Raw genomic sequence first — 25,627 nt, 5'->3', positions numbered from 1 at the left:
GATACATCACATTCTCATGACACCAAAAACACTCAGATTGAGTTGTATGTTAATTGCGTAAAAAGTTTTATGTTTAAAGCTTAATTTTTTTTTTATTTTAAATGTTTGAGGAGAATAGGAAAAAATATATATTTTTAGTTATTGTTTTAATAGTTTATTTTTATAGAAAATTGAAGGGTAGGGGTTATGGGGAACGTTAGGTGGAGTAAATGCAAGGTATCTGTGAATGCATGAAAAGGTTAAATTTAGAATTGAAACATTGTGCCATCAACTAAACTTATTGGTGAAACTAGTTTTATTTGAATCCCACATTGAATAAGAATTGAAACCGTTTAAGCTTTAAATTTGGCACATGAACCGAAACCTCGTAGCCCGTGTTTCAACCATTAAAACCAGGGGAAAATAGCAAGGCAGATCTCTCACGTCATGTGTCAAAATTATCAGGGAGGGAAAAAGGGGGAGTGGTCGAACCCACCGCCTTTACGCCCTTTGGCATGAATGCCTTCAACCAACTCAACTCTAGCCCTCTTTACGTGAATCACATTTCTTCAACTCACTTTAGTGGTTAAATCTCTTCTTTCCTTGCCATGCAAGACTTTTAAATTTTAAAGTTTTTTATTTTAATATTTATTGTCCAGAAAATAATTTCTCTAATTGAAAAGATATTACTTGAATTAAATTTATCTTAAAAAATAAAGTAAAAGGTTTTGTTTTTAGAGTTATATTTATGGAATATTATTAATTTCTAGCATAAAAGATTAGGGGGCAGACTCGATAGTTTTTAGCTTTGGTTAGGAGTGAGACCACAGTACGACACAGCCGGTTTTTTTATTTAAATAATCTAAATAATTTAATTATCAAAATAACTTTCTTTTTTAATTAAACACTAAAATGACTTGAAATTTACAGTAAAAATTCGTGGAGCCAAATTATATGGCTCCACCAACTTGCCAAGTCAGTAGGGAGTATTAAAAAATTAATTTTTTGGTGGAGCCATGTAAAATGACGCCACCTGTATAAATACTATAGAAATACTACAAGTTCTGTTAAAATGGAGGACTTCAAAACAATTTTCCATTTTCTAGTAGAGCCAACTTAAATGGCGCCACCAGACCTGACCTGACACCCTTCTTTTATTTTTTTATTTTTACTTTTTTATTAACTTTTATCTCTTTTTTTTTAATTTTTTTCTTTTTTTAAGTTTTATCTTTTTTCTTATTTTATTTTGTTTATTTATTTATTTTATTTATTGTTATTAATTTTAAAAATTTGAAATGTATATTTGAAATGTTTTGTAATATATATTTTTAAAATTTTAAATATTATTTTAAATTTTGAAGATTATTTTAAAATTTTAAATATATATTATTAATAATATAAAATATTTAAATATTTTAAAGATATGACCTTTCAAATTTATAATTAGTTTTTAAATATTTTAATATTATATAATTTGTTTTATAATATTTTAAATTATGATTTTAAATTATTTTTAAAGATATTCGACTTTTTTAATAAAAATAACCCAAAAAATTTAATTAATTATCAAAATGACCCATTTCTTTAATTTGGCCCCACCAACTTTTACTATAGATACCCGAGACATTTTTTAAAAGTTAAAATTTACACATTTCAATACCGAGACAGTAGATAGAGTGATGATCTTCGCTAACGATCCCCGAGTCTGCAGCTTGATTTTTTATCTATAAAACAAATGGACAAAAACAATCAAAGTAAGCTTTTATAGCTTAGTAAGTTTATAGCATATCTAAAATACATATAAACTAACATATGTATAAACATTATATGCTATAAAACAAGTTACAAACATAATCATTAATTGCATATCTTGATTAGTAGTATACTTATCATTTGCATTTCATCGAATGCATATCTATGATCTTTCAAATACATATGTCAAAAGCTTATATTGTTACTTATCAACTACATGAGCCAAATGCACATCTATACTTATAATCCACATATGTCGAATGCATATATATATTCAACAATTTTCATAACAACCAATATATGTGCCTACTAACTAAACACAAAGATCCAAACGTTTATATGTTCATCAAATACATATAAACAAATGTTCATATACTTATCCAATACGATAACCAAAATCATATATATATATATCAAATGCATATAATCACTTAATTTAATGATTCACTAAGACTTAGCTCGCTAGGCTTATAGCCTAATTGCTAGGTTTATAACTGATTCGGATCACAAGCACTTAGCCCGCTAGACGATAGTCCGAATAATTTCACGGCAATAAATCCGAATGGTATTGAGCTTTAACAAAAGAATCTCAATTCACGAAGTTGTATCTCATATTTGTATATAAAATCCACATAAAATTCAGCTCAATATTCATAACTTATATCTTTAAAACACATGGATATATATAAATCCCAATCATCAAATCTAACTTAAATAATTCAATAATTCAACCGAAACACGTTATATATATATATAACCTCATACTTTAGATTCCACTACTAATATCATAAGATTTAACTTTTAATATACTATGTACTTTTAACATTTGAATTCCATATATATCTATATAATTTCATATACCATTTCAATACAAGATTTATACATGTACATATATACATATTGAATCTAACAAATATATATTACTCTATGCGTATATTCAAACAAGAACATACACCTATATACTCATACATATTCAAATTTAACATATATATATGTATAAATATAATTTCATACTTATACTCAATATAAATATTTATTCATAAGTATACATGCTTATTTGCTCCAACTTATACAAATATTTTATACTAAATTCACACCTTATTCACACATACATGCATATGTTCGAATATATCTCATACCTTTGTAATGTCATACCTAAATTCAATACAACAAAATTTACATGAATACACATGTATATTCGAATATAATTTAAACATACATATATGTTCATACCTAAATTTATTACAAGGACATTTATATGCATATTTGCATATTCATAGTCATTCGAACCTATCACACATATATATATATAATTTCATACTTTCAATTCGAATTTTATACTTTTAAATTTAACTCAACAAAAAATAAAATTGATATACATACACATATACTAATTTAATAAAATTAAATAGCTAATAGACTTACCTCGGATATCAGCGGACACGATCGACTATTCAACTACTTTCGTTTTTCCCCGATCCAAATCCGTTTTCTTCGTTTCTCGATCTAAAAATATTCAAATTTAACCTTTTTATTCATCAAAACATTCATCAATGACATATTCCAAAATTATCATCAATTCACAAAATTGAAACATGGGTTTTGAAGAACACAAAGCAACGATTCCAAAAACGTAAAAATTATCAAAAACCGAACAAAGAACTAACCTCAATTAAGCTTCAATATTGCCGAATAGAACTATGTTTTCTTTCTTTTTCTCTTGTTTAGTTTCGGCTAAGGAAGAAAAATAATAACCATGGCTTTGTTTAATTTTATTATAACATATATATTAACAATTTATTAGTTTACTAACTTAACCTTTAATATAAAATATATATAACATATAATTCAAGGTCTTTCTTGACCATTGTCACCCACTACAAATAAAATGGTCTAATTGCCGCATAAAGCCTCCATTTTATAAAGTCAACAACAATTAAGTACTTTCTTATTTAACCATCAAATTTTCATTTTACGCGATTAAGCCCTTTTTATCGAATTGAACATTCAAACGATTAAATTTCCACACGAATTTTTCACACCTATAACTTAACATATAATAGACACTAAAAATAATATTAAAATATTTTTTTGGTTCGGATTTGTGGTCCCAAAACTACTATTCTGATTAGGGTCAAAACCGGGTTGTTACAACTCTCCCCCTTTAGGGATTTTCGTCCCCGAAAATCTTACCGGTGAATAGGTTTGGATAACGCTCTTTCATCGTATCTTCTGACTCCCAAGTTGCTTCTTCAACTCCATGTTTATGCCACAATACTTTAACTAACGGAATTTTCTTATTTCGTAATTCTTTGATCTCACGAGCCAAAATGGTAATCGGTTCTTCTTCATATGACATATCAGAGTTAATTTTAATATCCGTCGGATTAATCACATGTGAAGGATCAGATCGGTATCTACGAAGCATCAAAACATGGAATACATTATGAATCTTTTCTAACTCAGGCGGTAACCTCAATCTATAAGAAACAGGTCGAACACGCTCTATAATCTCATACGATCCAATGAATCTTGGACTCAATTTTCCTTTACGACCAAATCTGAGTATTTTCTTCCACGGTGAGACTTTCAAAAACATTTTATCCCCGATCTGAAATTCTATATCCTTTCTTTTCAAATCCGCATAAGATTTCTGATGGTCCAATGTTGATTTCAGACTATCCCGAATCACTTTCACTTTCTGTTCAGTCTCTTTAATCAAATCAACCCCGTGTATCTTATTTTCACTGAGCTCGGTCCAATACAATGGTGTACGACATTTACGACCGTACAAGGCCTCGTAATGTGCCATTTTGATACTAGATTGAAAGCTATTATTATAAGCAAATTCAATCAAAGGTAAGTATCGTTCCCATGTACCTTTAAACTCAAGAATGCAACATCTCAACATACCCTCAAGTATCTGAATGATTCTTTCAGATTGACCATCTGTTTGCGGGTGAAAAGTTGTGCTAAAATGTAGTTTCGTACCTAAAGCATCTTGTAGTTTCTTCCAAAATCGCGATGTGAATCTCGGGTCTCTGTCTGAAACAATAGAAATAGGTACTCCGTGCAATCTCACAATCTGAGAAATATATAATTCAACAAGTTTATCAAGTGAATAATCAATACGAACCGGAACAAAGTGAGCCGATTTTGTCAATCTATCAACAACAACCCAAATTGCATCTTTCTTGCTCGGTGTCAACGGTAAACCGGATACAAAATCCATTGTAACTCTGTCCCATTTCCATTCAGGTATCATGATCGGCTGAAGCAACCCAAAAGGTACCTGATGCTCGACTTTTACTTGCTGACATATTAAACATTTTGAAACAAAGTCAGAAATGTCTCGCTCATACCATGCCACCAATAGTGCTGTTTCAGATCGTTATACATTTTCGTGCTACCCGGATGAACAGAAAATCGACTATTATGAGCTTCATTCAAAATCATCTAAATTAACTCTGAATTTTTCAAAACACATAATCGGTTTCTGAATCTCAAACAATCCTCAGCATCAACTAAAAACTCTGAATCAACATTTAAGTCACACTGAGCTCGTTTTGCAATTAAATCTTCATCGACTTTCTGAGCTTCACAAATCTGTTGAACAAATAACGGTTTTGCTTTCAACTCAGCTACTATTGCACCATCATCAGACATAGCCATATGCGCATTCATTGCACGAAAAGCAAACAATGATTTTTGACTTAGGGCATCAGCAACAACATTAGCCTTTCCCGGATGATAGTCAATCACAAGCTCGTAATCTTTCAGCAATTCTAACCATTGGCGCTGTCTCAAATTCAGATCTTTCTAAGTCATCAAATATTTTAGGCGTTTGTGATCAGAATAAAAATGACATTTTTCACCAAACAGATAGTGACACCATATTTTTAACACAAATACAATAGCGGCCAATTCCAGATCATGCGTCGGATAGTTCTTTTCATGCGGCTTTAACTGTCTCGAGGCATAGGCTACAACTTTGCCTTCCTGCATCAAAACACAGCCCAAACCATTTAAAGATGCATCACTATAGATAACAAACTATTTACCCGATTAAAATTTGAACTAATCTCGAGCTTCGGTCAAAAGAACTTTCAACTGATCGAAACTTTTCTGGCACTTTTCTGACCACTCAAACTTAACGTCTTTTTGTAGTAACTTTGTCATCGGGGTCGCAATCATAGAGAACCCTTTCACGAACTGTCTATAATAACCAGCGAGCCCCAGAAAGCTTCGAACTTCTGAGACATTTCTCGGAGGTTTCCAAACAAGTATAGCTGAGATTTTACTCGGATCAACCCGAATACCCGATGCTGATACAACATGGCCCGTAAAATCGACTTACAGAACAGAACTCACATTTACTGAACTTTGTATACAACTGTTTATCTCGCAAAGTTTGTAACACAAGTCTCAGATGTTCGGCATGCTCATTTTCGTCACGAGAGTAAATCAAAATATGATCTATAAATACTACCACAAACCAGTCCATATACTGTTTAAAGATCCGATTCATAAAATCCATGAAAACAGCAGGTGCATTAGTAAGTCCGAAAGGCATAACCAAGAACTCATAATGTCCGTACCTCGTTCGAAAAGCTGTCTTTGGCACATCAGAGTCTTTAACTCGCAACTAATAATAACCTGATCTCAAATCTATCTTCGAAAACACTGATGCCCTTTTAGCTGATCGAACAAATCATCAATACGTGGCAACAAATATTTATTCTTTATAGTCACCTTATTGAGATGCCGGTAATCAATACACATTCTCATTGTTCCATCTTTCTTTTTCACAAATAGAACTGGTGCACCCCAAGGAGAGAAACTCGGTCGTGCGAAACCTTTATCAGTCAACTCTTGCAACTGTACTTTCAATTCTTTTAATTCGATCGGTGCCATACGGTACGGAGCTATCAAAATTGGAGTCGTCCCTGGTACTAACTCAATACCAAACTCTACCTCTCGAATAGGTGGCAAACCCAGTAATTCTTCGGGAAACACGTCTGAATACTCACACACTACTGGTACGGATTCAATCTTCTTTTCGGTCACTTTACTATCAAGAACAAATGCAAGGTAAGCTTCACAACCTTTTTTCACATACTTCTGAGCCAACATTGAGGATATTATTGCTGGTAAACCATTCAGATCATTAGATTCAATCCGAATAATCTCATCATTCTGACACCGTAGATCAATAGTTTTTCGTTTGCAGTTTACTATAGCATCATGCAGAGTTAACCAATCCATACCCAAAATTATATCAAACTTGTCAAATGGTAACAACATCAAATCAACTGGAAAACATAAATCTCAAATTATCAACGGACAATTCTTGCACACTTTGTTAACCAAAACACACCGGCCCAGGGGGTTTGATACTTTAATTTCAAACTCAGTAGACTCAACAGGTAGAGTCTTACTGAATACTAATGTCTCACACATATAAGAATGAGTTGAACCAGGATCAATCAATGCAATAACATTAGTATCATAAAGAGTGAAAGTACCAGTAATAACATCTGGAGCCGAAGCCTCCTCTCGAGCACGGATGGCATATGCTCTGGCAGGTGCACGAGCCTCAGATCGATCTGTCGTGTCCTTTGTCCCTCTCTGACTACCACTAACATTACTCGATGTTCGGTGGTCTACCTCGATCGACACATTACTCGATGCGGTACTGCATCAGACAAGATTTTGCTCAGCCACCATCAGACACTCTCGAATAAAATGATCCTTTGATCCACACTTAAAGCAAGACCGATCATGAAATCTGCAATCTTCTGGATGCCATTTACCATAATGCTTGCACTCTGATCTATTTTGTCGAACATTACCCACACTAGCAACTGACGTAGCTCGTGAACTCACAGGGGGTCGATCTCGATCATGTTTAGGAAACCTTGCAGTAGCTTTGGATCGGCTATGATCCTCTTTGAATTTCCTTGAGGTCGACTGGAACAATTTACTAAATGATCTTTTATGGGAATCTCAAGCTTCATAATCAGCTTTTCTCTTCTCTTTCCTGAGCTCATCGGCTTTACAAGCTCGTTCAATAAGTACTACGAACTCTTTTATCTCAAGTATGCCAACTAACAGTTTAATATCTTCATTCAGCCCATCTTCAAATCTTTTACACATAATAGCTTCAGTCGAAACACACTCTAAAGCATATCTACTGAGTCTCACAAATTTCCGCTCATATTCTGTCACTGTCATCCGACCCTGTTTCAATTCAAGAAATTCCTTACGTTTCTGATCAATGAACATCTGACTGATGTATTTCTTACGGAACTCGATCGATGAATTCCTGTGTCACTCGTTCTTTTGGAACCACCGATACTAGTGTATTCCACCAGTGATATGCAGTGTCCCGTAGCAAAGATATGGCACATTCAAGCACTCATCACGGGTGCAAGATAACTTATCAAACACTCAAATAGTATTATCGAGCCAGAATTCAGCTCGCTCAGCATCATCATCATCAGTGGCTTTGAACTCTTCGGCCCCGTTTTTTCGAATTTTATCAGCAGGAGGCTTAAGTAATCTCATCGGATCACTCACTTGAGGTATAACAGGAATCGAAGATGGATTAATCGGGGGTGGAGGTTATTGTGTAGCCGGATTAGTCCGAATATATTGAGTAAACCAGTCGTTCATCATTTGGTAGAAGGCTTGTTTAGCCTCTCCCTCCTGGTTACTCGAGGTCGGTCTAGAATCAACCAGCTCTGTCACTTGCACGGGAGCAGGCACTATACTCTCAACATCATCAACTACAGCTCGATCAGGATCCATTACCATACAAAAACACATTTTTAGATGTCAGAAGTCATCACACTATCTCGGTATAAAATATGCACTACACCAGAACATGTTTTTAGCGGCGTTTTTTTAGGCCTTTAGCGGCGCTTTTTAACGCCACTAAAGCAATTTGCGGCGCTTGAAGAAGCGCCACAAAAAATGCCGCTAACAACTACGTCGCTAACTTTTGCGGCGCTTACAGAAAAAAACGCCGCTAAAGATCATGTTCTTTAGCGGCGCTAAGAAAATAAACGCCGCTAAAGATCATGTTCTTTAGCGGCACTTATGAAAAAACGCCGCTAAAGATCATGTTCTTTAGCGGCGCTAAGAAAATAAACGCCGCTAAAGATCATGTTCTTTAGCGGCGCTTATGAAAAAACGCCGCTAAAGATCATGTTCTTGAGCGGCGCTTATGAAAAAACGCCGCTAAAGATCATGTTCTTTAGTGGCGCTTAGGAAAAAACACCGCTAAAGATCATGTTCTTTAGCGGCGCTTAAGAAAAAACGCCGCTAAAGATCATGTTCTTTAGCGGCGTTTTGGAAGAAAACGCCGCTAAAAGTAATGTTCTATAGCGGCGCTTGTTCAAAAACGCCGCTAATAGTAGTGTTCTTTAGCGACGCTTATTTCACAAACGCCACTATTTGATATAACTTTTAGCGGCGCTTTTTTAAAAAACGCCACTAATTTTAGGATTTTTTTAAAATAAAATTTTCTGTTTTTTCAGCCCTCCTGCAACAACAAATCAAAAGCAACCAGATCTAAACTAACCAAAAACAATAAATTTATATAATATAATGACTAAAATAATATTAATTGATATAAATAAAAGTGAATTCATACTTTTCTTTACAAAAACGTTAAAAGTTAAAATAATAAAAATATTTATGCAATATACACTATGACGGCGGAAGTTGCGACTGCTGAAACATCTTCATCATAGTCTGAAGCTGCTGTTGAAGTTCGTCGTACTTTTTGCTCGCTCGCTTCTCTCGATGCCACATCTTTTTGAAGTCGTAGCTGTAGTTCTTCATATTTCTTTTGAACCTCTGCTTCTATCGCTGCTTCTCTCGCTGCTTCTCTCGATGTGGCCTCTGCTTCTCTCGCTGTAGCCTCTGCTTCCCTCCCTGCCACCTCTGCTTTAAGTTGTTGCTGAAGTTCTTCATATTTCCTTTGAACCTCAAATGTAGTCGCTTGCATCTGAGCCATCTGGTCATTTAACCTCTGAACTTCAGCTTGAGATTGACTCCCCGAAGCCATGTATTGGTGCGAGCTGGATCCAAAATATTGGGTTGGGCTGATAAAAGATCATTGAAATCGAACCCGACCATACTTTTCAAGACCCAAAACTTCAGCAATAATCCGGTTATCAATGTCTTCAAGATAAACAGAACTATCACTAGAAGCAATCGCTTCGTACTCCGTCTTTTTTTCCTTTAGTTTTTCCTAATAAATAAATCACATAGTTAGGAATGCAATATATATTAGAAAAAACAAATGCAATATAACAATAGTCGCATTACAAGCAATGAATTAAACCATTAGAAAATAAACACTATAAATAACTAAAATAAGTCAAATCGTATTAAGTAAACGTACCATAATTTCACCACTTTGAGTCATAGCAGATCCATCTTTCTTCTTATGTGTAATTTCAAAAGTTGAAGGCGTCCAACTTTTGACCGCATTTAATCGCTCCTACAATATAGTAGTAAAAATATTATTTAATAGAAATTTATACATATTTAAGAATATTAAAAAATTTAAAATACCTCCGCCTCAGCTACACATACAAAACTTCTCGACCCGGCTGTGTGAGTGAATTTTTGTTGCTGCCGGCTACTTTTTCCAACTCGTTCACGATCCTACGTTATAAAATTTTTAATACGTAAATAGTAAATACTATAAACCAAAATAATTACAATAGTTTGGAAGTACGTCGTACCTCGCCTTTCTGAGAATGCCAAAATCTAACCGCATCTTCCCATTGGTACCTCAACATACCCGGCGGGACATTTTGCAATTTCTCATCGAGGGTTGATTTTGTCTTATAATAATTTTTCTTTAAAGTACTTTTATTGTCTCTCCATCTTTTTCCCAATGCCTTCTTTACATAAGCATCCGAGACCTCTAAAGCAAACCTCGCCTACAAAAAACACAAGTTAATAAAGTAAATATAAATGAAACTATTTCCCAAGCATTACAGATGACATTAACATTTTGTTACCTTAATATTATCGAGGGCTTGGTTTTTGTTGCTATCGGGCATTTGACGCAATGACTCGTAGTTGATAGGTAACATATTCGCATTTCGTGCTAAAATGCCCATGTATCCTGCTAAAAGTCGAGCTTCTGATCCAACAGGCTAACCAAAATTGTTTCGCATACCTTGACACGCCGATTGGATCTAACTCAGATAACTCTCTAAGTAGCGACGCCCTCGACCTCTGCGGCCCCACCATTTTCAGCTACAAATGGTATATTATAATATAAGAATTTGAAAAATAAATCAATTATAAGTCAACACGCATGTAAATTAAATGTAAAATTACTTTGAACTTTCGAGGATCCTCGTGTAATCGAACATTCAAGATCCAATTGCCATCGTTGTTCAAGACTATTTGTTTCATCGAGTTTGGATCATTTTGAACAATGCTTTCCTTACAATTTTTCTTCTAGGCATTTTATCGCAATACACATAAAATGTAAGTAAACTTAATAACTAATTACAACAATAACAACACATATAAAATAGTTGAAATATATAATAAGACCAAGATTTAAATTATGATATTACATATAATTAAACAATCGTAAAATCTTACTACATCATTATTCGTAAATATTTTCATTCGTATCCTGACGAACCCATTAAAATTGTGCACTAGTACTAGGGATATTATCGTTTAAGTTTTGTTCTGGAAATGACAGTTTCTGATCTGTCGTCGATGTTATCTCTACTTCCACTGCCCATGTCAAACAAGTCTCTAGGGATGTTACGGAGTACAACGTACCAACCCTCATCAGTTGGATCTTTTGAATAAAAAACTTGTTTGACTTGACTTGAGAATACATACGGCTCATCTATCAGTTGTTGTCCTGTGTGAATCAATCGGTCAAAGTTCACCATTGTAAAACCAAATTGATCTTGCTTGATTCCACGAGCTGTATTAACATCGGCCCAATCACCTCGAAATAAGACAACTTTCCATTTGCCGTAGTAATCCAACTCAATTATGTCGAGAAGATGTCCAAATATTCCACATTTCCTCGACGTGATTATTGTCCCTAGCACTAGCATAACTTGTAATTGCGTAATTAACAAATATTCCACAATTTTGCGTTCTCCTCAACCTCTCGCGATATTTTGTATGAAATCTGAATCCGTTGATGAGGAACGCACTATATCTTTTAACCACTCGATTTGGACCTTGGGAGAGCCATTTAACTCGTCGCTTACGCTCTTCCCACTCCAAACCTATTGAATGGAAAGTAAACCGAGTAATTAAAAATGTTATGAGAAAGCATTATAATTTGTGCGGAAGCTCCAAGCGCATACCGCTTGGCTTAACCATTCATAAAAGATTACGTAAACAACTTATTGATATCTCGATGTTGTGTTCTTCGGGAGCGTGAACGAGATCTCAATATTTGTTTGTACTCACTATGTTAAAAAAATGTGATCTTTGTTAGAAGATAAACAATATTTAGTTTGATAAATATTTATAAAATTTGTAGAACTTACTTCCGTAAACGTTCCAATGATTCGTGGTGAAACAGAACATATCGATGTGCTTGTACCCACGATAAATGATCTAATTCTGCAATTTCAACTTTGCCGATTGGTTCTCCAAAACTTTGGAACAAATAAGTATCGGCTAAGTTATAGTCCGTGAGTCCAGCATTCCTATTTGGTCTGTTCAACCTTGTTTCGACATCTTCCAAATATCTTGAGCAGAGAAGGTCATACATTCCTCTGCCAAGTAGCCTTCAGCAATCGATCCTTCTGGATATCGCTTGTTGCGGCAGTAAGACTTTAATTTGGATAGGAACCTAAACACAATATACAACATTATCAAAAGTTGTAACTAAAGGCATAGAGGTGAATGAAGGAAAGTTTTAAAAATACTTCTTTAACACCTTTCTATGGGATACATCCATCGATAGAAAACGGGTCCGCCAAGAATTGCTTCGTGCGGGAGATGAATTATCAAGTGAACCATAATGGTGAAGAAGGAAGGTGGGAAGATTTTCTCCATGTTGCATAAAGTCAAAACGGCTCGATCCTGTACCTTCTGAAGTTCTTGAACATCCAAAACTTTGCCACAAATGGCTTTCATTATGTTGGATAGTTCAATGATACAAGACGTCACCTTTTTGGACATACAACATCGTAGAGCAACTGGCATTAAATCTTGCATCAAGATGTGATAGTCATGTGATTTTAGCGAATATAATCTTCGATCTTTAACACTAACACATCGAGATATATTTGATGCATACGCATCTGAAACCTTTATATCCTTCAACACCATGCAAAACAGTTCTTTCTCCGTCTTGGACATTAAGAAAATAGAAGGCGGCAACCGATATTTCCCATTCGGAAGTGGATTAGGATGAAGATCAGGTCGAATCCCCATTTGGACTAAATCAAGTCGACTCTGAAGATTGTCTTTTGATTTTCCGTCGACGTTCAAAATTGTACCCACAATGTTCTCGCAGACATTTTTCTCAATGTGCATAACATCAAGATTGTGTCGTAAAAGGTGATGCTCCCAATAAGGCAACTCAAAAAAATACTTTTTTTTTCCACAAGTCCGCCTCATTAGGATCATCCTCTTCGTCGGAGCTTTCATCCCCTTCATCATTTGATCTTCTGTTTCTCTGAATGTTTGGCGGTTGGTTCATCTTCCCATAAATGAAATTCATATCTTCCAACATGAACAAGATTTCAGAGCCACTGGTCTGGGAAGGAGCTTCTCGAACTCTTCAAAGGTCGCCGTCAAATGTAACTCAAATCTAAATCTATGATTTTTTGGTAACCACCGACGATGCCCCATGTAAGAAAACTTCTTCCCATTGTACAACCATTGCGAACATGTTTGTGCTGCACAACAAGGACACGCATAACGACCCTTGGTACTCCAACCGGATAAATTGGCATAAGCGGGAAAGTCATTAATGGTCCACATTAAAGCCGCACGTAAATTAAAGTTCTCCTTTCTCACCACATCGTATGTCTCGACACCAGCCCATAATTGTTTTAACTCTTCAATAAGTGGCTGTAAATAAATGTCGATATCATTCCGGGCCCTTTCTCACCGTGGATAATCATAGATAAGATAAGGAAGATTGCTTCTTGCAAATCCACGGAGGCGATTATAAGGAACAAGCACCATGGCCAAGCATCGCACGCAAGTGCTCATGATCTTGAAAGGATTAAATCCATCGATGCTAGCCCAAGCCTCACACTCCTAGGATCACTTGCAAAGCCTGGAAATTTATTGTCAAATGATTTCCAAGCTAAAGAATCTGCTGGATGCCTTAGTAATCCATCATCGGTTCGTCCATCATGGTGCCACGTCATTGACTCCGCTGTCTTGGACGACATGAATAGCCTTTGAAGCCTTGGTATCAGGGGAAAATACCGCAAAATCTTGACTGGCTTCTTTCTCGACTGTGCACCATTTTCATCGTCCTTCCCATCTTCTGTGTTTCTACTAATCCATCGGGATTGGCTGCATACATGACAGCACTGTTGGTCATTTCGATCGCCCCAATACAACATACAGTCATTTGGGGAACTATGGATTTTGTTGTACCCAAGGCCTAAATCTTTTATCATTTTCTTCATATCTTTGCATGACTGAGGGATTTTTGCAAACGGAAACATTTCTTTTAAAAACTCTAACAGCATTGTCAACAAGTTTCTGGTCCACCCTCCCAAACATTTTAACTGAAAAAGACGAACAGAGAAAGACGTTTTTGAAAATTTTGATCCCTCATACAGTTCTTTGTTCATGTCATTAAGTAGCGCGTAGAACTTCGCCGCTTCTTCATTCGGCTCTTCATGAGGTATACTACTTCCCGGTTCGGTAAAAGCATTTCTCTCAATATTACAATTATCAGAAGCCACAAAGTCCGCTGGGAACAACTGGACACCATGATTGTGCATATTAAATGCATCTCGCAACATACCTTCCATGTCATCCCTCTATCGATCGATGGTAAGGTGACGAGTAAGATACATCCATCGTTGAAGAAGAAGTACTAGGCGGGCATTCTCCATGAAATAACCATTGTTTATAACCCCGAACAAACCCATCAACAATTAGATGCTCGTATACAACCTCACGACAATGCCAGTTTATGTTGACACACTTCTTACACGGGCAAAGAATCATGTTCTCCTGGCTTGCATATTGAAATGCAAAATTTAGAAAATATTGTACTCCATTTCGATAACCGTTGCTAACCCTTGATAAATTCATCCAAGACCGGTCCATTTCTTAATTCTTGAAGTCTGACGTTGACAATAATTTGCACGGGTAAGTTAAAACGCCAGTTATAACCATAAATGAATTACAGAAATTTGTGATATGATATATATTTTTATGTATTATGTAAGTTATGTAAGTTATGTATTATGTATTATGTATTATGTAAGTACTGTAAGTACTGTAAGTTATGTAAGTTATTTAATTTATGTAGGTTATGTAAGTTATGTAGGTTATGTGTTATTTAATTTATGTAGGTTATGTAAGTCATTTAATTTATGCAAGTTTATGTAAGTTATGTAAGTTACTTAATTTATGTAAGTTATGTAAGTTATTTAATTTATGTAGGTTATGTAAGTTATTTAATTTATGTAGGTTATGTAAGTTATGTGTTATTTAATTTATGTAGGTTATGTGTTATGTAAGTTATGTAAGTTATTTAATTTATGTAGGTTATGTAAGTTATTTAATTTATGTAGGTTATGTAAGTTATTTAATTTATGTAGGTTATGTGTTATGTAAGTTATTTAATTTATGTAGGTTATGTAAGTTATGTAAGTTATGTAAGTTATTTAATTTATGTAGGTTATGTAAGTTATTTAATTTATGTAGGTTATGTAAGTTATTTAATTAATGTAAGTTATGTGTTATTTAAATTATGCAAGTTTATGCAAGTTATTTAATTTATGTAAGTTATGTGTTATTTAATTTATGTAAGTTATGTAAGTTTTGTAAGATATGTGAGTTTCTATATATGTTTATATATTGTATGTTAGTTATTATGTTATTATGTTAATATATAAGTTATTTAAGTTATTATGTTATTATATAAAGTATTATGTAATTTATTATGTTATTATATGTGTTATGTAAGTTATTTAATTTGTGTAAGTTATGCAAGCTTATATACAAGTTATGTATTATAACATAAAGTATTATGTAATTTATGTTGTTATTATATATAAGTTATGTAAATTATTATGTAAGTTATGCAAGCTTAAATATAAGTTATGTATTATATAAGTTTTGTAAGATATGTAAGTGGTGTATTATGTAACTTATGTAGAAAACGATAAACTTAATACACATATATTTTATTTCTCCCAATTTTAGAACACTTATTTAGAAAATGAAGTAAATTTACTACTAATAAATTTTAATACAAATAAATTTAATTAACTTATTTAGAAAACTTATAAATTTAGAAAACTTATATAGATATTAAAACAATTAAGATGCATTATTTTGAAAACTTACAAATTTTATAGTAACAAGTTTTAAATATAGGTTATATACCCATACCATATACAAATTATCATTTACAAATCTTTTTTAATTTATAAATCTTACTATTACAAATCTTTTGTAATTTATAAAACTTACAAAAATTTTTTGGCCCGGGTCCTAGGCCCCGACCCGGCCCGAAATATGGGCTTAGAATTTTGCCCAGGCCCAGCCCGGGAAAAAATTCATAAGTCCGGGCACGGCCCATCCCGTCCCGGCCCGTTTTTTAAATAAATACCAAAAATTTATTTTAAAAATTAAAACAAAAATAAAAAAATATTTTAAAAATATTTTAAAATAAAAAAAATTTAAAAAAGTATTTTAAAAAAATTTAAAATTAAAAAAGTTTTAAAAAAGTATTTTAAAATTAAAAAAATAAAAATATTTATTATATTCGGTCGGGCGAGCCGGGCCCGGCCAAAAAGTGATGCCGAGGTCTGCCCGCTTTTTAATCGGGCCTCATTTTTTGCCCAAGCCCATATTTCGGCCTATATTTTACCCAAACCCTCCCATATTTCGGGGGTCAGAATAGGCCGGGCCGCCCGGCCCATGAGCACCTCTAGTTAAAATGCCCCATATTAATATATGTAATATAAAAAAAGAATATAAATTTAAATAGTTACGATATAATATTTCTGTCCAATATTTTAATATTTACGATATAGTATTGCAAACCGAAACATATTGCGTTTTTGGCACGATTGATTACTAGGAAACCATCTTTTGTGTTCAATTTCTAAGCATTGCAAACTCTTACCAATTAAGTAAAATATTTGATTTCAAATAAATAAAACCTAACACATGCTCATGATCTTGTGATTTAAGCAAGCTGTAAACGGACTGATTTGAATCAGATTACAAACCATAAATCGAAAGTTTAGAAACCGAATTCATAGTTTACAAACCACACAATGAAAGTGGGACCCAACATTATATTTCAACAGACATTATTAAATTAAAAAATAGTGATAACTTGTAACTGAGAAAAACATATGAAAATAGACAAACTATTCTGTTAAGTAGTAAAATCATACAAGAAATCAAAGACAGTAGGAAACAAACAAAGAGTATATATATGACCTTAAAAATCATACTCAAAAACAACATGGCTTAATAAAATTCAACTTAAAATGTAAACTCTTTACCGAAATGTAATCTACCGCACCACATTTAATGTAATGCTTTTATAAACTAATAAATTAAACCTAAACTAGACATCAAAGTTCCATACTTTGAAAACAATACCAAATGAGTTCAACACATAAACAATAACAAAGCATGTGTTCTGTACCTTCAGAACGATGACGAAAACTGAAATGAAAGCAATGAAATGGATTGACCAAAATCTGGAGAAGAAAAACAAAATTTAAAATCAGTTCCTAACAAATTAAACCGCAGACAAAAACAGTAATGAACAATAGAAGCAGTACCAAATTGACTGAAAATAACCATGTCAAACAGTACCAAATGAGTTCCACAAATAAACAGTAACAAAGCATGTGTTCTGTACCTTAAGAACGATGAAGAAAACTGAAATGAAAGCAATGAAATGGATTGACCAAAAACTGGAGAAAAAAAACAAAAGTTAAACACAATTTCTAACACCCTAAACCATTCACAAAAACAGAAGTTCACAATAGAAGCAGTAACTAACCTTCACGATCGAGGATGAACAAAAATGTCGAAGACACCGAAAATATTGGTTTGACAGAGAACACACCGAAAACCTTGAACCAATAAGAAAGAAAAATCAAAATTAAAAATACGACAATACCCAATCTATAAATACGAAGAATCGGGCATTCGAAGCTTAAGATGTTCGTCGACGTTCTCCCTCTTCTTTGCCGCAAATAATGTTAAATGTTTTCAACAAATAGAATGTCGTATGAAGCCTTTTTAATGGTTTTTTTTTTTTGCAATAAAGCGAAACGCACAAATGTAAAGATGAAAGAGATGAAGAAGTCAAGAAAACGGAGGAGGGAAATGGGAGATGTCTTACTGAACTTAGGATTAGGGATTTGAGATGGGAATTAATAAAAGTGGGATATACCCCAAAACCGATATCCCCTCAAAACGACGCAGTTTAATCTTAACATATTAGTGGCGCTTAAAAGAAAACGCCACCGAACCCTATACTCGTCAATGAAACGGCGTCGTTTTCTTCAATTTTTAAATTACAATTTCCGGCGTTTTGGTTCCAAACGCCACTAAATATTCACATTTTATAAGTTTTTTTTTTATTTTTAATACATTTTTAAAATCATAAATGTTATGACATTCTTTTAAATTTAATATATTCTTTTGAATTATACGTATTTAATAAATTTATAAATATTCAGTTATACATATTTAATAAATATTCAAATTTATAAATACTCTCAATCTAAGTGGTCCACATCAATATTAAAATTGATAAATAAGTTTGCGGCGTTTTATCAGAAAACGCTAGTAAAGGAATATAGTGAAAGCAGAACGAAGCCGTTGTGCAAATTTATTTGCGGCGTTCCTAAAAGAAACGCCGCTAAAGCCTACCTATTGCGGCGTTTTGAGTGAAAACGCCACTAATTATTCAATTTTATTAATATTTTATATGTCTATATTTATAACTATTTCTTTTTTTAATGGATTTTAAAATTGGATAAATGTTATGACATTATTTTAAATTGATGCATTAATATGAAATTATTAATTTCATTTCAATTAAAATAGTTTAAAATTATGACTTAGATTTAACATATTCTTTTTTTTTTTGTACAAATTTAAAAAAAAAATTCCATTTTATATATGTAAGTATATATGTATGATTTAAATACTATCAACATTCCAATTTATAGATTATTGACACCATTCCAATAATGTCTTACAAATTTAATTTTATGCTCTAAGTTATGCAAATCTTGATAACGTATGCTACCTCGTACACAATATTAAACTGTTTCATCATACATGATATCGTGCCATGCATATATATATGTTTCCCTAAACCCTGTCGGTTCTGAACCTAATAATGACATAATAAGAAGAAAAGAACATGGTATTCGAATTTTTTTTCACTTCTGTATCAAAATAGTAATTAAAAACCCCAAAACCGCCACAACATTAAACCCTAAACTGTAAATCATAAAAACCCTAAATCTGAAACACAAGAATCAACATCATAACCCATAAATAATTAACGCTAAATCATAAACCATAAACTTGAAGCCCTAAAATATTAAATTTCATTATCTTATTAGCCGTAAATTGCCTAACCTGATATTAACATATAAAATGTAAACTCTAAACCTTGAACACAAATCCCCGAGCTGTAAACCTAAACTCTAAACCCATATCGTCAAAACTGTAATCCTAACATAATAAACATTGTGTAACGAACCCTAAAACCCCAAACCACATACAATTATTTATAAATATTAATCCGAAATCGCAATATATTATTTTTTTTTTGCGCTTTTTCAAAAACGCCGCTAATACCACTAGATCCAATCAAAAGCGCGCTTTTTATCGTCCTATTGCGTATATATTTACGGCGTTTTATCGAAAATGCCAAGAAGGAATATAGTGAAAGCGTAAGCAAGCCGTTTTGCAAATTTATTTTTGGCGTTTTTAAAAGAAACGCTAAAGTTTATTTTTTATGGCGTTTTGAGTTAAAACGCCACTAGTTATTCAATTTTAATAATATTTTATATGTCTATATTTATAACTATTTCTTTTTTAGTGGATTTTCAAATTTGATAAATGTTATGACATTATTTTAAATTGATGCATTAATATGAAATTATTAATTTCATTTCAATTAAAATAGTTTAAAATTATGACACAGATCTAACATTTTTTTACAAATCTTAAAAAATAATTCCATTTTATATATGTAAGTATATATGTATTATTTAACTACTATCGGCATTCCAATTTATAAATGATTGACACTATTCCAATAATGTCTTACAATTTTAATTTTATGCTCTAAGTTATACATAGAAAAATTTTAGTACCCTTGAGATGTCTGGAAATCAATACATTACTAATTATGCGTTGTTTTTACTTTGAATATTATAAATCCGAATTCAATATCCAATCGATCCCGAAATTTTTCGAATATTAAACCAAATTTTAAAACTCAAAAATATAAATTATAACTTTATAGTCGAAGAAAAAGGCAAATTGCATTTACTCAGGTTTGAAAGGGCGTTTCAATGGAAAGAATGATAAACGACATTGTATCAATTGATTTTAGCAACAATCACCTTAATTATTAATTTTTATGATGAAATATTGTCTCCTACAGTTGAAATTTAGTGAAATTGAATTTCATGCGCCTGCTTCTTTTAAACTATGACCAAATAGGAGAATAGTAGTGATAGCGCATATATATATTAAACTCGTATAAACCATAAGCCCGAAACGCTAAAACTTTGCATCGTAACCCATAAAACATTAACGCTAAACCGTATACGATAAAACTTAAATATTAAACCGTAAAACCTAAAATTTTAATTGGCTATTATTGCGGCGTTTTTGACAAAAACGCCACTAATATCAATACAGAAAACAAAAGTGGCGTCGTTTTAACGAACATTCCACCAAACAAGAAAAGCATCTTGCCGAAATATTTGCGGCGTTTATTTCCAAGCGCCACTAAAGCAAATAATGAAACAAAACGAAACCGTTTTGGTTAAGATATTTGCGACGCTTTTTGTAATACGCCGCTAATACTGTTCTTTAGCGGCGTTTTATCGTAAATGCCACTAATTCTAATATACCTCAAAGCCAAACGCTGCGTTTTGGTTAAGGTATTTTGCGGCGCTTACAAATAAACGCCACTAATGATGTTCTTTTACGGAGTTTTTAATAAGCGCCACTAAAACTAATCTACCTCAGGACCAAACGGTGCGTTTTGGTTAAGATATTTGTGACGCTTTTTGTAATACGCCGCTAATACTGTTCTTTAGCGGCGTTTTATCGTAAACGCCACTAATTCTAATATATCTCAAAACCAAACGCTGCGTTTTGGTTAAGGTATTTTGCGGCGATTACAAATAAACGCCACTAATGATGTTCTTTTACGGCGTTTTTTAATAAGCGCCACTAACACTAATCTACCTCAAGACTAAACGGTGCGTTTTGGTTAAGATATTTGCGGCGCTTTTTGTAATACGCCGCTAATACTGTTCTTTAGCGGCGTTTTATCGTAAATGCCACTAATTCTAATATACCTCAAAACCAAACGCTGCGTTTTGGTTAAGGTATTTTGCGGCGCTTACAAATAAATGCCACTAATGATGTTCTTTTACGGTGTTTTTTTAATAACGCCACTAGTTGTTCGGGTTTTTGCGGCGTTTTAGGTTTAGCGCCGCTAATGCTCGATTTTTAGCAGCGTTTGTTCATCAAACGCCACAAAATATGCCGCTAAAAGCCTATTTTGGTGTAGTGATGGCATGTATAGCTAGACTCATACACGCTACGTTAGTCCTAGAGTTGACTAAACCGTAGCTCTGATACCAATAAAATGTAACACCCCTAACCGTATACGTCGATAAATTAGGGTTATGAGGCGTTACCTGACAAAACACAACTTAACACAGACATTCAGTAGAATACAAAAATTTTACATCTATGTTAAATTAGTCAAATATTAAGTAAGTATAACTATAAATTCTACTTTAACCTTTTATAACAAAACATAACATTTCTGTTCAGTTAAACCATAAGAAAAATAAGCTAATTTCGTATGGCTATTAATTATATATATATATATATATACAGTACATTAAAGTACGACTCCCAAAATATTATCTAGCCTATACATGCCATAAGTTAAAATTTACACATTTCAATACCGAGACAGTAGATAGAGTGATGATCTTCGCTAACGATCCCCGAGTCTGCAGCTTGATTTTTTATCTATAAAACAAATGGACAAAAACAATCAAAGTAAGCTTTTATAGCTTAGTAAGTTTATAGCATATCTAAAATACATATAAACTAACATATGTATAAACATTATATGCTATAAATCAAGTTACAAACATAATCATTAATTGCATATACTAATTTGTAGTATACTTATCATTTGCATTTCATCGAATGCATATCTATGATCTTTCAAATACATATGTCAAAAGCTTATATTGTTACTTATCAACTACATGAGCCAAATGCACATCTATACTTATAATCCACATATGTCGAATGCATACATATATTCAACAATTTTCATAACAACCAATATATGTGCCTACTAACTAAACACAAAGATCCAAACGTTTATATGTTCATCAAATACATATAAACAAATGTTCATATACTTATCCAATACGTATAACCAAAATCATATATATATATATCAAATGCATATAATCACTTAATTTAACAGATTCACCGGCACTTAGCCTGCTAGGCTTATAGCCTGATTGCTAGGTTTATAACCTGATTCAGATCACCGACACTTAGCCTGCTAGACGTATAGTCTGAATAATTTCACTGGCAATAAATCCGAATGGTATTGAGCTTTAACAAAAGAATCTCAATTCACAGAAGTTGTATCTCATATTTGTATATAAAATCCACATAAAATTCAGCTCAATATTCATAACTTATATCTTTAAAACACATGGATATATATAAATCCCAATCATCAAATCTAACTTAAATAATTCAATAATTCAACCGAAACACGTTTATATATATATATAACCTCATACTTTAGATTCCACTACTAATATCATAAGATTTAACTTTTAATATACTATGTACTTTTAACATTTGAATTCCATATATATCTATATAATTTCATATACCATTTCAATACAAGATTTATACATGTACATATATACATATTCGAATCTAACAAATATATATTACTCTATGCGTATATTCAAACAAGAACATACACCTATATACTCATACATATTCAAATTTAACATATATATATGTATAAATATAATTTCATACTTATACTCAATATAAATATTTATTCATAAGTATACATGCTTATTTGCTCCAACTTATACAAATATTTTATACTAAATTCACACCTTATTCACACATACATGCATATGTTCGAATATATCTCATACCTTTGTAATGTCATACCTAAATTCAATACAACAAAATTTACATGAATACACATGTATATTCGAATATAATTTAAACATACATATATGTTCATACCTAAATTTATTACAAGGACATTTATATGCATATTTGCATATTCATAGTCATTCGAACCTATCACATATATATATATAATTTCATACTTTCAATTCAATTTTATACTTTTAAATTTAACTCAACAAAAATAAAATTGATATACATACACATATACTAATTTAATAAAATTAAATAGCTAATAGACTTACCTCGGATATCGTGGACACGATCGACTATTCAACTACTTTCGTTTTCCCCGATCCAAACCGCTTTTCTTCGTTTCTCGATCTAAAATATTCAAATTTAACCTTTTATTCATCAAAACATTCATCAATGACATATTCCAAAATTATCATCAATTCACAAAATTGAAACATGGGTTTTGAAGAACACAAAGCAACGATTCCAAAAACGTAAAAATTATCAAAAACCGAACAAAGAACTAACCTCAATTAAGCTTCAATATTGCCGAATAGAACTATGTTTTCTTTCTTTTTCTCTTGTTTAGTTTCGGCTAAGGAAGAAAAATAATAACCATGGCTTTGTTTAATTTTATTATAACATATATATTAACAATTTATTAGTTTACTAACTTAACCTTTAATATAAAATATATATAACATATAATTCAAGGTCTTTCTTGACCATTGTCACCCACTACAAATAAAATGGTCTAATTGCCGCATAAAGCCTCCATTTTATAAAGTCAACAACAATTAAGTACTTTCTTATTTAACCATCAAATTTTCATTTTACGCGATTAAGCCCTTTTTATCGAATTGAACATTCAAACGATTAAATTTCCACACGAATTTTTCACACCTATAACTTAACATATAATAGACACTAAAAATAATATTAAAATATTTTTCTGATTCGAATTTGTGGTCCTAAAACTACTATTCCGATTAGGGTCAAAACCGGGTTGTTACATGGCTTGACTCATTATGTTATATTGTGTAGTTCTTGTAGATGTCATATTCTGCAATGAACATTGCAACCATTATTCCTCAGTGGGTTCGCGCTGAAGCCCATATGTGGTGCATTAACACGCCGGTGCTCAACTTTTCAACCATTGAGTGGTACAACGGTGATCGAGTTATGTGACAATTTGAGTTTAGACAATTTATGCCGATCGAGCCAGAACAATTTGATGAAGTCCACGGTAAGACCATGAGGGGGAAACATACAACAGATTGGAGCGTGGAACATCAATCTTTTGTAGCACTATGGAATGCCCAGATGACAAAGTACCGAGATGCACTCGTGCATGTTTGACTTTAGTCCCTCGACTGAATACATGCAGTGGTACATGACTCGATGGCGTGTTTATTTATATGGTGGACAACTTACTATAGTACCCGGGTCACAGCTACTGACATGGAAATCAACCTATGGGGGAGCTAGAGGATCAACATATGGTGGAGCCCAACTCGGAGGACCAACTTTTGAACGCATCGGACTAATGGGTTGACGCTTTTTGTGATGAGTCGCAGAGCAGTTCATATCACTCGGACATTGCCGGTTCAAGTTCATATCACCCAGACATAGGCGGTTCAAGTTCATATCACCCAGACATAGGCAATTCAAGTTCATATCACCTAGACATAGGCGGTTCGAGTTTATTTCACCAAGAGCAACCACCGATATCATTTGATATGTTTGGTAATAACATGTACTCCACCCCGCCTCAGGCCACGTTTGATCCAGCTGCCGATCTTCCTGATGTTTACAGTACACCCCAATGTCCACCCCGTCAATGAAGGCTCGTGAATCGTTATACCCCAAACGACGATACCACTCTCGGTTCTTTCCAATTTTAAGTTATGTAAATTTCAAGTGTTATGTAATATTTCTTGTATTAGTTTAGGGTTCCACAACTTATATATTAGTCTTTTTTTATATAATTTATAATATCTTTTAAAGTATTTAAAGTTCCAACTGTTAATTTTAAGTAAAAACTTAACACTAAATAATATAAACTTTATTTCTAAGAGATCATAAAATGCAAACATCAGGTACAACATTTAATTTCTTTCAGACCGTGAAGATTGACCAGTGTAGACGTTTTTATGGGGACATTTGCTCTGATTGTGGCCAACTGTTCTACATATGGTGCAACGTTTTGGATCGACTTGTTCTCTTATAT

General features: G+C 32.9%; 1 long non-coding RNA gene across 2 annotated transcripts; it reads right to left on the bottom strand.

Annotated features, from left to right (window-relative positions):
- Nucleotides 1-1,561: 1,561 nt before the first annotated feature.
- LOC128034583 (uncharacterized) lies at nucleotides 1,562-24,005 on the bottom strand. 2 transcript variants are annotated; one of them, XR_008190657.1, is made up of 3 exons: nucleotides 23,926-24,005; nucleotides 3,157-3,237; nucleotides 1,562-1,703 (listed from the first exon to the last, which is right to left on the bottom strand). It is a non-coding gene; the product is annotated as an uncharacterized LOC128034583 (long non-coding RNA). The 2 variants fall into 2 exon arrangements; XR_008190656.1 differs by lacking the exon at nucleotides 23,926-24,005 and adding an exon at nucleotides 3,399-3,478.
- Between the last annotated feature and the right edge of the window lie 1,622 nt (nucleotides 24,006-25,627).

Source organism: Gossypium raimondii, chromosome 11 (assembly GCF_025698545.1).
Source record: "Gossypium raimondii isolate GPD5lz chromosome 11, ASM2569854v1, whole genome shotgun sequence".
NCBI classification, from domain to species: Eukaryota; Viridiplantae; Streptophyta; class Magnoliopsida; order Malvales; family Malvaceae; genus Gossypium; species Gossypium raimondii.
Note: the sequence above shows the minus strand (reverse complement) of the source record. Positions and strands in the feature narration are given on the sequence as shown.